A 15,026-nucleotide genomic window follows, 5' to 3' on the forward strand; every position below is an offset into this window, starting at 1 on the left:
AGTTCCTTGTGTAATGTGGGTTGTTCTTCCTGTAATTCCAAACTTCTGGGCTAATAACCACTTATCATAGCAGCCCTGTTTTAAAATCAATCTGCTGGTCTCTTGCCCTTGCCTTGCCAACATCCAGATACACAAATAATCAATTTCTTTTGTTTATAAGGACAAAACAAAGGTGTTTTCTTTGAGAGCAGAAGGGCATAGGGTACCAGGATATGGCTCCATCTTCCACATCTGTTGTTTGTGCCATCCTGGCTGACAGGTGTTTTCTTGACCATTTTGAACATATCAGCCCACTTTGGATCCTAGGCTTTGATGAGAAATCTCAGCTCTAATGGGGAACGTGGGATGAATGACATCATCTTCCTCTCAACCCCACAGATGTTTCATGTCCTGGGGTGCCATGGAAAACAATATTTTGTCACAAGTACCAATATAGTCTGAGGGTCAAAGTTCTGGAGCCCATTGTCTTTCTTACAATTCCTTGTTTTATTGTTAACAAGGAAAGTGTCCCTGTTAAAGTTTGTGTGTCAAAGTTCCACAGCGAGTTAAGTGTTTGAATGTTGTTTCCACCAGGTGGTGCTGTTTAGGGAAAAATTATGGGCCTAGCAGGAAGGAGTGGGTCACTGAGCAACACTGGGGACAGACATTTGAGTGTAACCAGCCCTCTACTGCCCCACTGACCAAGACCAGCCTTCCTGTCCTTGGAGACAGAAAGGGAAGAAAACCAGTGAGCTGTACCCAGCTACCATTGGTCCATTTCTTGTTCTGACCTCACAAGGAACCACTGTAGGGAAGGACAGACACCTGTCCTCTCACAGCCCTGGCTGAGGCTGCCTCCTGTCCTTAGAGTACAGAGCTGTTGCTTGGTTGGAGAGCATTTGGAGCTCGATGCTGCTGAGAGATTAGACTTGGACTTTGCGGAGCTGCTGGACCCTGACAGAGTGACTTGCTCTCCACCTAGGTGACTTTGATTTGCTTTTCTTGGTTTTAGTTTGTGTTTGCTGCCTTGATTTTTGTGTTTACTCTTCCATGTTCTTTATTATCTTCCATCTTACTTTTTATTAAGTTTTAAGTTATGTTTGTTAAGTTAGAACATTTTATTGTTTTCATTTTATGTGTGTGAGTATTTTATCCCCAGGTATGTCTAAGTACCACATCCCTGGTGCCTTCTTTGGAGGTCGGGAGAGGGAGTCAGATTCTCTGGAACTGGCGTGACAGGTGGTTGTGTGCCTCTTATCTGACACCCAGAATTAAAACAGTAACATATTCACATAACTGGGTTTTTAAAGAAACCAAATACTCACTATAACTTCCAGAGAATTTAATGCCCTCTTCTGACCTTCAGAGGTCATATAAATAAAATTACATAGATTTTTATCACTGTTTTAAGTGACCCATAGTACCTTTGAGTGTGCTGAATGAGTGCCTTTAGAGGCCAGAGATGTAGGATCTCCTGGAGCTGAAGTTAGGGCAGTTGTGGGCCACCTGGCCTGGGTCCTGAGAACCAAATGCAGGTCTTCTGCAGGAGTATCAGACCTTCTGGACTCCAGAGCCAGCTCCCCAGCCTGGACCCTGTGGGTTTTGGAGTGTCTTATATCAACTTCTCTCAAGCCTGATTTTCTTGGTGTCTTTGTTCACAATGCGTGCTGGTATCAGGTGAGTGGATGGTGTTTCATTCCATTGAACAGTTCTTACTGTGTGTGATCCTTTGTTTCTTCAGTTTGCAGTTGGTCCCTGTCAACCTGATCTATGTCATATTTTGTGTCTACTGCTTTGAAAGTTGCTTAGTTGTTCGATTCTCAAGTATTCAAAGTACCTGACTAGGTTGTCTCACATATTTCTGATTTTTTTTGGGGGGGAGGGGGTTCCAGACAGGGTTTCTCTGTTTAGCCTTGGCTGTTCTGGAACTCACTCTTTAGACCAGGCTGGCCTCAAACTCAGAAATCCACTTGCCTCTGCCTCCCAAGTGCTGGGATTAAAGGCATGCGCGACCACCGCCGGGCTTATTTCTGAATTTTTTCCTTGTCATTTTGATGTAGGAATTTGTAACTATAAACATATACTTGGGTATGATTTTAAATATATATTTTTTTAATTTCTAATTTCAAGTTCGGTTCTAGCCATATCAAGGAGGGCCTAATCATGGAGCAGGCCCTGGAGGCCTGCTATTCTACCAAGGAGAACTTTACTACTGACTATAAGATGATGACAACCCTGGGAACAGGAACCTTTTCAGTGGTCAAACTAGCCTACCATGTTCTTAAACTGACCTCTGTGGCTGTAAAACTTGTCAGGAACACCAGAAAGCATGCCTTGCTTATCAGCAGGCAAGTCAGCACTATGAAATCCCTTACCCAGCCTAATATGATATCATCCAGGTAAGAGAGAACCCCTAACTGTTGATGGAGCATAAATCAGAGGGAGAGCAACTTGACAGCATCCAGGAATGTGGGTCTTTAGAGGAGAGCGAGGTTTGAAGGATGTTTGTCCAGATACTACATGGGGTGCAGTATTGCCATGACAACCACATTGCCCATAGAGACATAAAGGACAGCAACATTTTGATTGACTGCAGGGGGAATGCCAAGTTGTTTGATTTTGGCCTGGCTGCTAAAGCCATTCCTGGACAGAGATTGGTGTATTTGACTTCTGTGGCATGCTGCCCTACTGTGCTCCAGAACTAATTCAAAGGAAGTAAGACAGGGACCACTCTGTCAATATCTGGAGTTTCAGGATCCTCCTCATCCTCGGGGTGGCTGGCACCCCGAGGTGACATTTGCTGACATCTGTCTTTGTTTTTAAGTAAGACGTGCTTTTTATCCTGCCAAGGTCCTCTGCTTCTGCATATGTCCTTGAGAGATTCTCCAAGCCTGATGGAAATGGCCTTAGCCAAACATAGATACTGTTAGCCATAAACTTGCCACATAATAATTTGTACTCATTGTTTAACTTCCTGGAAATGGTCATGCTTTCTGTTGCTTGCCTTTAAAAGACACTATTAAAATATAGTCACTGTTGTCATGGTCTTGACCTGAAGCCCTCCCATATCTGCTTTGTGCATTATTTTTTCCCTTTCTTATAATCATCTTCACTCCCTAAGTTGTGATTTTTGTGTTGACTGACATGCTGTCTCCAGCAAATGGTGCCCAAAGGTTCAACGATGGGAGATGCAGTGAAGAATACTACTGGTAGTAGAGCGCTCAGGAAAAGTGGAATTTCTGGCAGCAGTGAGAGATTTAGGGGAGTATAATTCATAGGAAAACTTAGATAAGGGAACTCAGAAGAAGCAAGGGAGCTTGAAAAAAATAAAGGAACTCAGAAAACCTAAAAGATATAGAAAAGAAAAAAGAAAAAATTACAGAAGAAACAAGAAAAATGGGACAGGAAAAGAGTTGCTTGGTTTTTGAGCATATGCTCAGAGATATGCTTACAGTATTGGGGAGCTAAGGTAAGCCAGCAACAGTTGCTTAAGTTATTAGACTTTGTAGAGGAAGTATGTTCTTGGTTCTCTGAAGAAGGGACCATACATTTAGAAACCTAAAGGTTGGACAAAAAGTGCATGGTCATTATGATACCTATGGGCCTGAGAAAATCCCTGTGGACACTTTTAGCTTGTGGGCTTTAATTAAGGACAGCCTGGACACTAGCCATGAGAAGGAAAAGGTCCTAGCAATGGTAAATCCTCTAGCAGTGATCACTGATATGCACATATTAAAGACAGTGCTGCTGAGCCTACTACATACCCCTCCTCTTTATAAGGCTACAGAAAAAGCTATAACAACACTGAGAGAGGAGCCTTTGGATCCTGAGGAAAAAGAAGACTTAGAGGAACAAGCCACCCAATATCATACTGAGGATCGGCCTTTACAGGCTTTGGCAGTAACTCAGACATAAGGATGAGCAGAAGGAGCAACTTCAATCCACCATACAAGATCTTACCCACTTAATGGAAAAAAAAAAAATAGGAATGTTACAGACTGAAGGAAAGGAGGCTGAGGAGGATATTATCAGGCCTAGTATTAGATCGGAAGTAGATCCACCCATGAAGAGACAGGACCCTTTAGTGATAATGATGTGCCCTAAGAACGGGGGAAAGGCCTTTGCCTTCAAAAAAAAAAAAAATGATGTCCCCATTGCAGACAGGATCACTGCATGCTCTAGATCAAGGAGAGGTTATACAAGAATTTTATTTACTGCTGTGTGTAATTTTAAAATGCTCTCTACCACCTTTGCCTGGGAGCTACAACCGAGCTTTGGCCTCTCCCAGTTTCCTTTTTAGCTCCACTAAGCCTTCAACACTGACCTAGCTTCTCTCGACCACTCCACTAGCCCACTCCCATGACCCTTGCCCCAGGAGGGATCTTGTTACCAGCCCCACCTGAGACCTTTGAATCTGCGGATAAAAAACACACACTCAGCTTGTCACTTTACAGCTTGCCTTTTCTGGCACAATTGCTGGGCACAGAATCTACTGCCTGGAAAGGAATGCCCTCATCAACTAATTATCCCCGTCTCTCCACATCCTTGCCCCACCCCATATCAGAGACTGCTGGTCATAGCTGTCCCTGAGACCTTACATGATTGCAGCATCCCTTTTCCTCCAAGCCATGGCAGAAAAGCCCCTCTCTTTCCCTCTGTTCTCTCTTTTCCTCCTGGGACCCGAAGTCCCACCTGTACCTCTGTCCAAGAGTTGGCAGCTGGCCTTCTTTATTGGCAAAATCAAGAACCAATTAGGGAACAACACCTTAGTGTCAGCACCTCCCCAATACAGTATACAGTGCTCTGCATTTGAATAGCAGGATGCACAGGGCCATCTTGTTAAAATTCAACAACCTATAAGTTTTGAACAACTGAAGGAATTTAAAGCTGCCTGAGCTCAATATGGCCCTACTGCTCGTTTCACTATGACTATACTTGATTTAGATATAGAAACTTTACCTCCTGATAATTGGAAACAGCTGGCTAAAGCTTGCTTAAGTGGAGGGGATCATTTAGAAGATAGACCTTGCTGAACATTGTCAAAGAACTGCTGAATTATTGAAAGCCCATGCTAATGATGCTGGAGTAAATTATGAAATTCTGGTTAGAGAAGGATAATATACAGAGATATCCCAGCAGTTAATGTATAACCCTGGAGTCGATGTGCAGATTAGCACAGATGAGCATAAAGTTGGGGTGCTTTACCTACAAAAGGGATGCTTCATTAAGACTTATCAAAAATAAGACAAGGGCCAGATGAGTCTTTTCAAGAATTTGTGGATTGACTCTTGCAACCTGCTGGCAAAGCTTTCCAGGATTCTGATGCTGGCCTTTTACTGCTAGAGCACTTAGGCTATGAAATGGCAAGCCCTACTTATCAAGCAGCAAAGACTGGGTATATTTCTGAATATATCTGTTTTAGCATGGATATTGGACTATATCCTATGGACTCAAGCTTTGGCTGTGGCTGCTGCCTTGCAGGGGAAAACAATTAAACAAATTAACTTTCAGCAACCAAAGCTTCCAATTTTTCATAGCCATCCTGGACCTCCAGGGAGTTGTTTTGGATGTGAAAGAATGGGGCATCGAATAAAGCAAAATCCAGAGAGAAGTGATGATGTAAAGTCTGGTGTTGCCCGTAAAAACGATCCAGGCTTCTGTTCCAGATGTAAAAGAGAAAAAACATTGAGCTAAAGAGTGCAAATCTAAGAGAGAACCTAGGTATCATTTTCCCTTTGGGAAATGGGGGGAGGGGGCAACCCCAGGTAAAGGATCAATATTATGGGGTAAGATAATATGCCCGACAACATGGAAATCCATTCAAGACCTCTGTCACACCACCCAGGAAGCTTAGGATTGGACCTCAGTCTCTCCACCTATACAATGTTGATGCCTGAAATGGATATGCAGGCATTGACCACTAGTGTCTGTGGTCCTTATCCCTCAGGGAGCACTAGGATTGGTGTCCTGTAGACGCAGTACCACCATGAAGGGATCATAGCCCTGGGGTGATTGACTCAGATTGTGGAGGAGAAAAACAAATTGATTGATATCTGTACTGCAACCAGGGCAGAAAATAGCTCAATTACTCTTCATACCCATAATAGATACATATAATAAAAGTAAAATAAAATACAGGGGAATGATAGTTTTGGATCCTTGGATGCCTATTGGGTGCAGACTATTTCTTCTCACGGCCAGAGCTTATTTTAAGAATTAATGGGAATTTTTTTTCTGGTCTTTTAGATACTGATGTGATCACTCACCAGGTACCTGGCCTAAGCAGGCCACTATGACTCAACTACAAGGGATAGAGCAGAGCCAAAGCCCTAAACACAGCAGGATAAAAATGCAACAGGTTCTGGGGTTAAGGTAAATGTAACATCTTGTGTTACCTACCTAATCTTTTAATAGTTGGGAATGTTACCTTTGTTATTGGATATGATAATGAGTTCAGTGTGTAATTGTCCTCTGTCCAACTGTATTTCTGCATTGTATGATGGTCAATCTGAAATGGTAGCACATTGACCATCTTTTATTATGATTCCTGTATATTTATCTGAGCCCTGGTATTCTGGAAAAGGCATACAAATATTTGAAGAATTAGAACATGCTCTGACAAGGAGTAAATGTGTGGTTGGGCTGATCATTGCTGGTGTTGTTGTTCTCATACCTCTTGTACCAGTGCCACTACTTCTGCCTTAGCTTTAGTACAAGAGGTACAAACTGCTAGTTTTGTTAATTATCTTGCAGAAAATGTAACCAATGCCCTAAGCATACATGAGGATTTGGATAGATGGCTAGAACAAAGAATTGACATAGTATATGATACAGTGCAGATCATGGGAGATGAGATGCAAGGAATGGAAGTCAAAAGCCATTTGGAAGTCATGCTTGATATCTATGGATTTGTATTACTCAAATAATGTATCAAATACTGTATAATGAAAGTCAGCATAATTGGACCAGAGTGAAAAGGTACCTTCGAAGTATATGGCATAATACTAACACTTCTTTAGACTTTTTTAGCCCTGCATAGGGGGGGGGGGTTGTAAGTTTAAGAAATGCACAGCCTTTGTCTTTTGATGCTGATAGTACAGCAAATGATGTTCAGAAAGAGTTATAGGCCATTTTTTTCCTTCACAGTCCTCATTTACATCTCTCCTATTTGGTGTAGCAGGACTTAGCTTTATGATCCTTTTTATGGCATGTCTACTACCTGTGATTTTGAGAGGAATCATCAGAGTTTTTGCAGATGTCAAAGCAAAGTCAAGCTCCAATGTTTTCCTTAGCAGCAATTGGTAGTCAATGATGAGTAAGATTGTCTTTTGTTTTGTTTTGTTTTTGTTTTTTCGAGACAGGTTTTCTCTGTATAGCCCTGGCTGTCCTGGAACTCACTCTGTAGACCAGGTTGGCCTCGAACTCAGAATTTCACCTGCCTCTGCCTCCCAAGTGCTGAGATTAAAGGAGTGTACCACCACTGCCTGGCTTAAAATTGTCTTAAAAATCTTCTCAACCTAAGACAGGCCACAAATACAAGATTATTTGCTTGCTAATGATGGGTAAGAGCTGTGTTTTCAGATGGCAACTTAAGACAGGCACAACTTTCTGCTCCATGACTGATAAGGTAGGAGAATCCTATACATAAAAAAAGAATGATAAGAGTCTCTTAGAAGTGGATCAACCTAAGACCAGGCATGTATTTGATGGGTAAGGACCACACTTTTTGAGGTCATGCCTAAGACATGTACAGTCTTTCTGAGCCAATAGCTGAGACAGCTTTGGCTTGTATAGATAAAAAATGGAAATGTGTGGGGATCAAATTCAGAGTTAACTTTGGCTGACTTCTTGCTTGTGATTAATCATGAATGAGTCTGCCAACACCTGCCTTTGTTTTTAGTTAAGATGTGCATTATATCCTGCCAAATTCCTCTGCTTACACATATTTCCTTGAGAGGTGGTCCAACCCTGAAGGAAATGGCCTTAGTCAAACATAGACACTTGTACAGATCCTGCCCAGGTACAAAGTCAAACAGTCCTCTGAGGTGGGAGCAAAGATGATTATAGGAAAGATGGGAAGAAGACTTAGAGACAAAAGTTAGAAATCAGGAGGGCCGCAGGTCTACACCATGCCAGCCCCTAATGTATTTCTCAGCCTTTATATACTTTACAGTATTGTAGAATCAAAGTCACAAGCTAGCAGAGACAATAGCTGATGCACATAGGTTTTCTGTTCCTGATCATAAGTTTTCCTCCCTGTTCCTTTGTCCAAGATTATTAGAACATTCAGCTCCTTTCCCAAGAGCAAATGGCTATAATAGATACTATAGCAAGAATTCCAACAATAATCCATCCAACTTCAAGGTCTACTCAAAGCTTTTGGAATTTCATCCAACACTTGCAAACTGTATCTGCATGCCAAGGTTCTGAAACATTGACTGGAATCATAACAAACAAAGGTTGATGAAGTAACATAACAGCAATTCCTTGTAAGATGTCAGATGCACAATTAATCAAATTATACTTATAGCAAGTTACAAAGAATCTAAACCCAAACATAGTGATGTTAATTTTCCCTACCAACAACTCATAGGGCGGGGAGGGCAGGTAAGTGCATTTCCCACCAACATCAGTCTGAACCCAGTGTTCCATCTCTATTTAGTAGCTCTATTAGTCTGCCCAATCTCTCCCAAAGCTGCAAGTTTCCAGATATAAATCTGTGGTGATCCAATGTCTGACCACCAAAGGCCTGCAGAGTTCTTTTTCCCTCACTCATCAGTTTTCTTTGCTTTCCATCATGATTCCCAGACCAGTCAACAATGTATCTGGCTGAGATGGACACACTATACAAGTAGGGTTCATTAGTATAGCATGCACTTCATAGAATAGACTTTTTGTTAATATGAGTCTCCTTACCACATGGCAAAAATGACTAAGGTGAGGTTACACTCCTGTAGAATTTTTCAAGTGAGGTCTAAGCCAACTTATGTCTCTTAGTCATTTTTGAAAACCGTTTAACATTTTCAATCCATCCTTCCTGATTTGAATTTTTTGAGGCATGATAAAGTTCAGATATAATTTGTGTCCCAAATAAGAGTATGGTGGCTCAGTCTGCACCCTTTCTGGAGCTATTACTAAGCCCTGTTCTCTCAGAGCCTTCTGAAATGCACATAAGCTTCTAATAGCAGTCCTCCTTGTTTATGGGATAATAAAGTAGCATCTCTCTTAGACTTGCACTCATTAGTCCAATGTCTTCCTTTCTTATACTAATAGCATAATCCTGACTGTCATCCATCCTGGAAAAAACTCTGAGGCCTAGTCCCATTTTTATTGGGACACTGCCTGACCTGATGTCCTGTTTCCCCACACCCACAACAACTTCCCATAAAACCAGTTATTTACTTTTATTTGGTCGTCTTTGCTGAAGCAATACCTCCTTTACTGTCTGCCTTGCAGAGCAGGTGCCATAGCAACACCCTGGGTGTATGAAGGACCTATGACAGAACACAGTCTGATATAGTCTGACAAATTTCCTTTTTGTCTAAAAGGTCTACCTCCCTGTAGAAGGTAGTTTATACCAGGCTTTCTTAGCTACAACATTAACCTGTATATAAACAGCTGAATCAAAAGCTAATTGTTGAGCCGTCTCATGATACTGTCCCTCTCCTGCTAACATTTCAAACGTAATAGGTATTTGCTGTGTTCAATTGATCTTGGCAGCGTTTTGACACTGCTCAGCTAATTCTGAATTCCATAATAAAAAACCTCCTCCTGAGAAGCACAGTTTTGCCAATTGTTTCCAATTCCTAGGAAGAAGGGCCTCTGTAGACAATGACTCAAGCATAGCCTGAGTAAATGGAGCTGCTGGCCTGTACTGTGCACAAGCAGATTTTAATTTAACTGTTTAAATTGAAGAGGCTGATAAACTCTGGCTCCATTACCTTAAGGACTGACCTGTTCTATAACTGGAAATGCAAAGTGAAATCCCTGAAGATCATCTCCTCTCTTAGCAGCCTCTTTCAAGAACACTTGTAAGGGAGATAAAAGCCTCTTGAAGGCTGTTTCCCAGATGGCTTTCTCACTATTGCTACAACTGGCAGCTCCACCTCCACCTCTGGAGGGGGGTCCAGTCCAGCTAGGACACATGGGGTTTTACTAGCTCTCAGCTTAGGAATCCACCCTTATGATCCCAAGATCTCACCTTGAGCTTGTCCAGTCTGTAATTTTTGCTTTTACACAGACTGGGAAGTAAAAGTGGTTTGCAGCTATTGTATCTTCTCTGGAACTAACTTGCCCTTGGAAGAAATTTTGAGTTCTACCATGGCAGCAAGCTGCAAAGAATTCTCTTCCCTATGAATATCTAGCACCTTCCTCTTCAGGCTGTTCAGTCTTTCTATCCATCTAGGGTCTCCTGTCCTCCTCAAATAACAGCCACTCAAATGCTGACTCTGTATACAGGCTCAGCTGCAAGAGCAGGTGGTTTAGTTTCATTTTAATCCTTCTTCCAGGAAGAGTTCCCAGATGGAGGCTGCTTTCCTGCAACCCATTTCTCCCTCTCGTGGCTAGAGTCTAAATCAAGGTCCAGAGACTAAAAGCATATACAGGCATTTTACCCGGTCCAAGCACAGCATAATAACCTTGAAGTCTTTCCCCAAACTTTTTCCAGGTTGCTAATTTTATCCAAGGACAAACCTTCTCTACACAATCTAAAAAGCTATGCAATTGCTGTTGCGCTGCTTTAGCTCTGCGAGTGCAAAGCATTTTCTTAAGCGTTTGCACAAAAATCACATGGCTGTTTCCATTTCCCATTTTTATGTCTCTTTTCTTCTTTGTATATCCTTTTATTTTTCTGAGCTCCCTTACTTTTTTCTGAACTCCCTTACTCTTTCTGAGCTCCCTTAGCTATGTTTTCTTCTGTCTTTACTCCCAGGAGATGCTCACCACACTTTTACCTTTTCTGAACACTGAGGTTTTTCCATGGCTTCCACCATTTAAATAGCCACAACCTCAAAGTGGTGTTCAGGCCCTACCATGTACTGGTCCTGCTGGTACAAAGTCAAGTGGTCCTCTGAGGGGGTGGGGTGAAGATGATTATAGGAAAGACAGAAAAAAAGACTCAGAGGACGAAAGTTAGAAATCTGGAGAGCTGTAGGTCTATACCATACCAGCCCCAAATATATTTCTCATAGCCTTTATATATTTTACAGTATTGTAGGAAACAAAGTCACAGGCTAGCTGAGACAATGGCTGACGTATATAGGATATCTGTTTCCATCTGGAGGTTTCCCGTTCCTTCCACCAAGACTAATAGAATGTTCAGCCCCTCGCCCTGAGCTTCAAGTGTAGCTCCTCTTATTGTTCCGTGCACCAGCAGGCTAGGAAGTCTGCCAGCAGACCACGACCTGCCTTGACTATGCCTGACACACAGGCTTTCACAGAAGCAGGCAAAAATGGCTCCTGACAAATACTATGTATCATAAACTCATCACATAAGCATTTGTGGTCATTGTTTAACTTCCTGGAATTGGTCCTGCTTTCAGTTGCCTGCCTTTAAAAGACACTGAAAATACACCTGCTGCTGTCATGGTACTGACCTGCAACACTCCCATATCTGTCTCTTGCATTTTCTTTCTCCCTTTCCTATAATCAACCTCACTCCCCCAGTTGTGGTTTGCTTACCACCTACTTTCACAAAGAATTTCCCAGGCATTTCGGACCTTAGCATTCTCAGGACCATGAGAGTCATGGGATATGAGCCTGAAGAAATTGAGTCTCTGAGAAAGCAAAAATTCAGTGAGGTGTTGGTAACTTATCTGATTTGCTGACTGACTGGCTGGCACTAGTGCTTGCCATTCCTGGGCAGGTCTTTTGAGGAGGCGAGGTGGCAGATCATTGCTGCAAACTTCAGCATTCTTCATGTTTCCACCTATATTTTCAATGTCATCTTTGTCCCAGCAGGAGGCCCAACCCATGACCAGGGACAGCAAGGCACGATTACCGTCTACTTCCAAAGTTTCCTAGGTACCCCAAGCCCTAGCATTCTCAGGACCATGAGAGTCATGGAGTATAAGCCTGAAGAAATCATTGAGCATCTGAGAGAGCAAAAATTTAATGAGGTAATGGAAACCTGCCTGATTCTACGACACATGTCACACAGGAGCAACTGTTCCCCCCACCAAGGGAAAGCCTTGAAATGCATGCAGCCAGGCCTGGAAGATCTTCACTGCTTCCCTGCTTTCCTAAGGAGAGCCTCTTCTCTCTACCTCCAGCTTCTCCCCACCTTCATCTAAGCTCCAGGAGAAGGAGGAGAAGAATTCCAGGCTGGTGGCAAAAGGCATGCTATGTGCTGCCACCCAAAAAGGACCTAGCCTCCCCAACTATCCCACCTAGATTGTCATGTGGCTGATTCCTTTATGGGCAGCAGGTTGGAAATCGCTAAGAATTTCTTACAGCCCAAGACTGTGTTATACGGTAGCCTGACTGCATGTGTCCAGCCATCTCAATTGCAATTTACCTCCTCTCCTAGAGCAGATGAGAATGAGATTACAGCTGACACAGACAGGAATATGTCCTCCTGACATCCCCCAAGAGGAGCTGCGGGGATCCCTGTAGGCAGCTGAAATTAACCCTCAAAGGCTCTTCTGCTTGGGATACTTTGCAGAAAGAGGCCTTCATGGAGGAAAAGACCATCACCCAGGAAGAGGCCAATAAGCTGGAAGAGGCCATCAAACAGGGAGTGGCCATCAAACAGGAAGAGACCATTGCTAATGACCAGCCCCGGGATGCAAGCCCCAGCCTCCCCTATAACAAGGCATCACCACTGGAAGGGGGTGAAGAAGACAATCATGTCTGCTGCCTCCACCACCAAAGAGAAGTCAAGCCTCCTGTAAGAACCTGGCTCCAAAAAAAGATCATGGAGTCACCCACAGGACAAGGTGGGTACACTTTCTCATTTATTTTATCCATACTGCCTTTGGTCATTTGTGACAAATGGTGAGTTAAATCCACTTGCAGCGCACTTAAGAATTTAACAGTTTGTCACTTCAGAAAGACCAATCCCACAGAAAGCTGTGAAGGGCCACCTCATGCTTTTGAGGCAGAAGTGAACAGCAGAGATGCTGATCAAAGCAGAGAGAGGAGGAGGTGGAACTTTGGCCAAAGGAAACAGAGCCTTTGGAGAACCACAGGAGTACTACGGCCCTGCAGGGCCAGCCAAGTCAGTCCTGAGTGTTTCAAAGTTTCTAAGAGCCTCTTTCCTGTGTTTTTCTTCTTTGAAATCCTGAATAGGATCAAATAGCCCCTCAGCGGAACCAGGCTAGATGGCCAGGACAAAATGTGGTCATAGTCCCCTCTTGCACTGGAAGCAGTGTCCACCCCAGCACAGATCTGTCCAGGTAAGAACCCAGGTAGGAAGGGCTGGCTTTTCACTGTGTCTTGCTTAGAGGGGAGGGCTGAATGGCAAAAGTCCCCTAAAGCTGTATGTGGAACACCGTAGCCCCTGCCTTGTCCCCTACCCTGGGTAAACATCAGAGATTGTTCTATGGGAAATACTTTCCATACTTCCTGCTTCTTGCAGGGAATATGTTCAGGAAGTGGACTTCTCTCCCCAGGGAATTCTCCCTAGTCAACCTGTTCTACCTGCCCCAAAACGAGTTCCTGGGTTGAGAATGAAGCCCTGAAGTGCCCTGAGGTAGAGTCTATATCAAACTGGGAGCCAAGCAATTGCTATAGGACTCAAGGCCAATCGTTTCTTTTTCTGTCTTTTAATGAAAGAAAACTAAAAATCCAAGGAAGAAAATTATCTGCAATGAACACAACTCTCTTTTCTTTAGGAAAGTCAGATAACTGGGGTGTGTGTGTGTGTGTGTGTGTGTGTGTGTGTGTGTGTGTGTGTGTTTAAGGCTTTTGGAGGGGCCTTTTGGGGGGCATAGTGTTTTATTAGATATTTTCTTTATTTACATTTCAAATGTTATCCCCTTTCCTGGTTTCCTCTCAGAAAGCTCCCTATCCCCTACCCCTCCCCCTGCTAACTCACTCACCCTCTCCCATTTCCTGGCCCTGTCATTCCCCTACACTGGGGCATAGAGCCTTTATAGGACCAAGGGCCTCTTCTCCCATTGATGAGCGTCAAGGCCATCCTCTGCTACATATGCAACTGGAGCCATGAGTCCTACCATGTGTACTCTTTGGGTGGTGGTTTACACCCTGGGAGCTCTGGAGCTATTGGTTAGTTCATATTGTTGTTCCTTCTATGGGGCTGCAAACCCCTTCAACTCTTTGGGTTCTTTTTCATTGGGTATACTGTGCTCAGTCCAATGGTTGGCTGCGAGCCTCTACCCCTGTATTTGTCAGGCACTGGTAGATCCTCTCAGAGGATAGCTATAACAGGCTTCTGTCAGTAAGCACTTGTTGGAATCCATAATAGTGACTAGGTTGGGTGACTGTATATGGGATGGATCCCCAGGTGGGACAGTCCATGTCTATTCTTTTGTTATTGGGTTTCCTCACTCAGGATGATATTCTCCAGATCCATCCATTTCTCTAAAGATTTCATAAATTCATTGTTTTTAATAGCTGAGTAGTGCTCCATTGTGTAAATGTACCACATTTTCTGTATCCATTCCTCTGCTGAGGGACATCTGGGTTGATTTCAGCTTCTAGGTATTATAAATAAGGCTGCTATGAACATAGCGAAGCATGTGTCCTTATTACATGTTGGAGCATCTTCTGGGTATATGCCCAGGAGTGGTATAGCTGGGTCCTCTGGTAGTACTATGTCTAATTTTCTGAGGAACCACCAAACTGATTTCCAGAGTGGTTGTACTAGCTTGCAATCCTACCAGCAATGGAGGAGTGTTCCTCATTCTCTACATCCTTGCCAGCATCTGCTGTCACCTGAGTTTTTTATCCTAGCCATTCTGACTGGTGTGAGGTAGAATCTCAGGGTTGTTTTGATTTGCATTTCCCAGATGACCAAGGATGTTGAACATTTCTTTAGGTGCTTCTCAGCCACCCAGTATTCCTCTGTTGAGAATCTTTGTTCAGCT

General features: G+C 43.2%; 1 pseudogene; it reads left to right on the forward strand.

Moving 5' to 3' along the window:
* The first annotated feature begins 1,639 nt into the window (after positions 1-1,639).
* The window catches only part of LOC116099946, a 14,904-nt pseudogene continuing 1,517 nt past the window's right edge, over positions 1,640-15,026 (forward strand).

This window comes from Mastomys coucha, unplaced genomic scaffold, assembly GCF_008632895.1.
Source record: "Mastomys coucha isolate ucsf_1 unplaced genomic scaffold, UCSF_Mcou_1 pScaffold20, whole genome shotgun sequence".
In the NCBI taxonomy this organism is placed as follows: domain Eukaryota; kingdom Metazoa; phylum Chordata; class Mammalia; order Rodentia; family Muridae; genus Mastomys; species Mastomys coucha.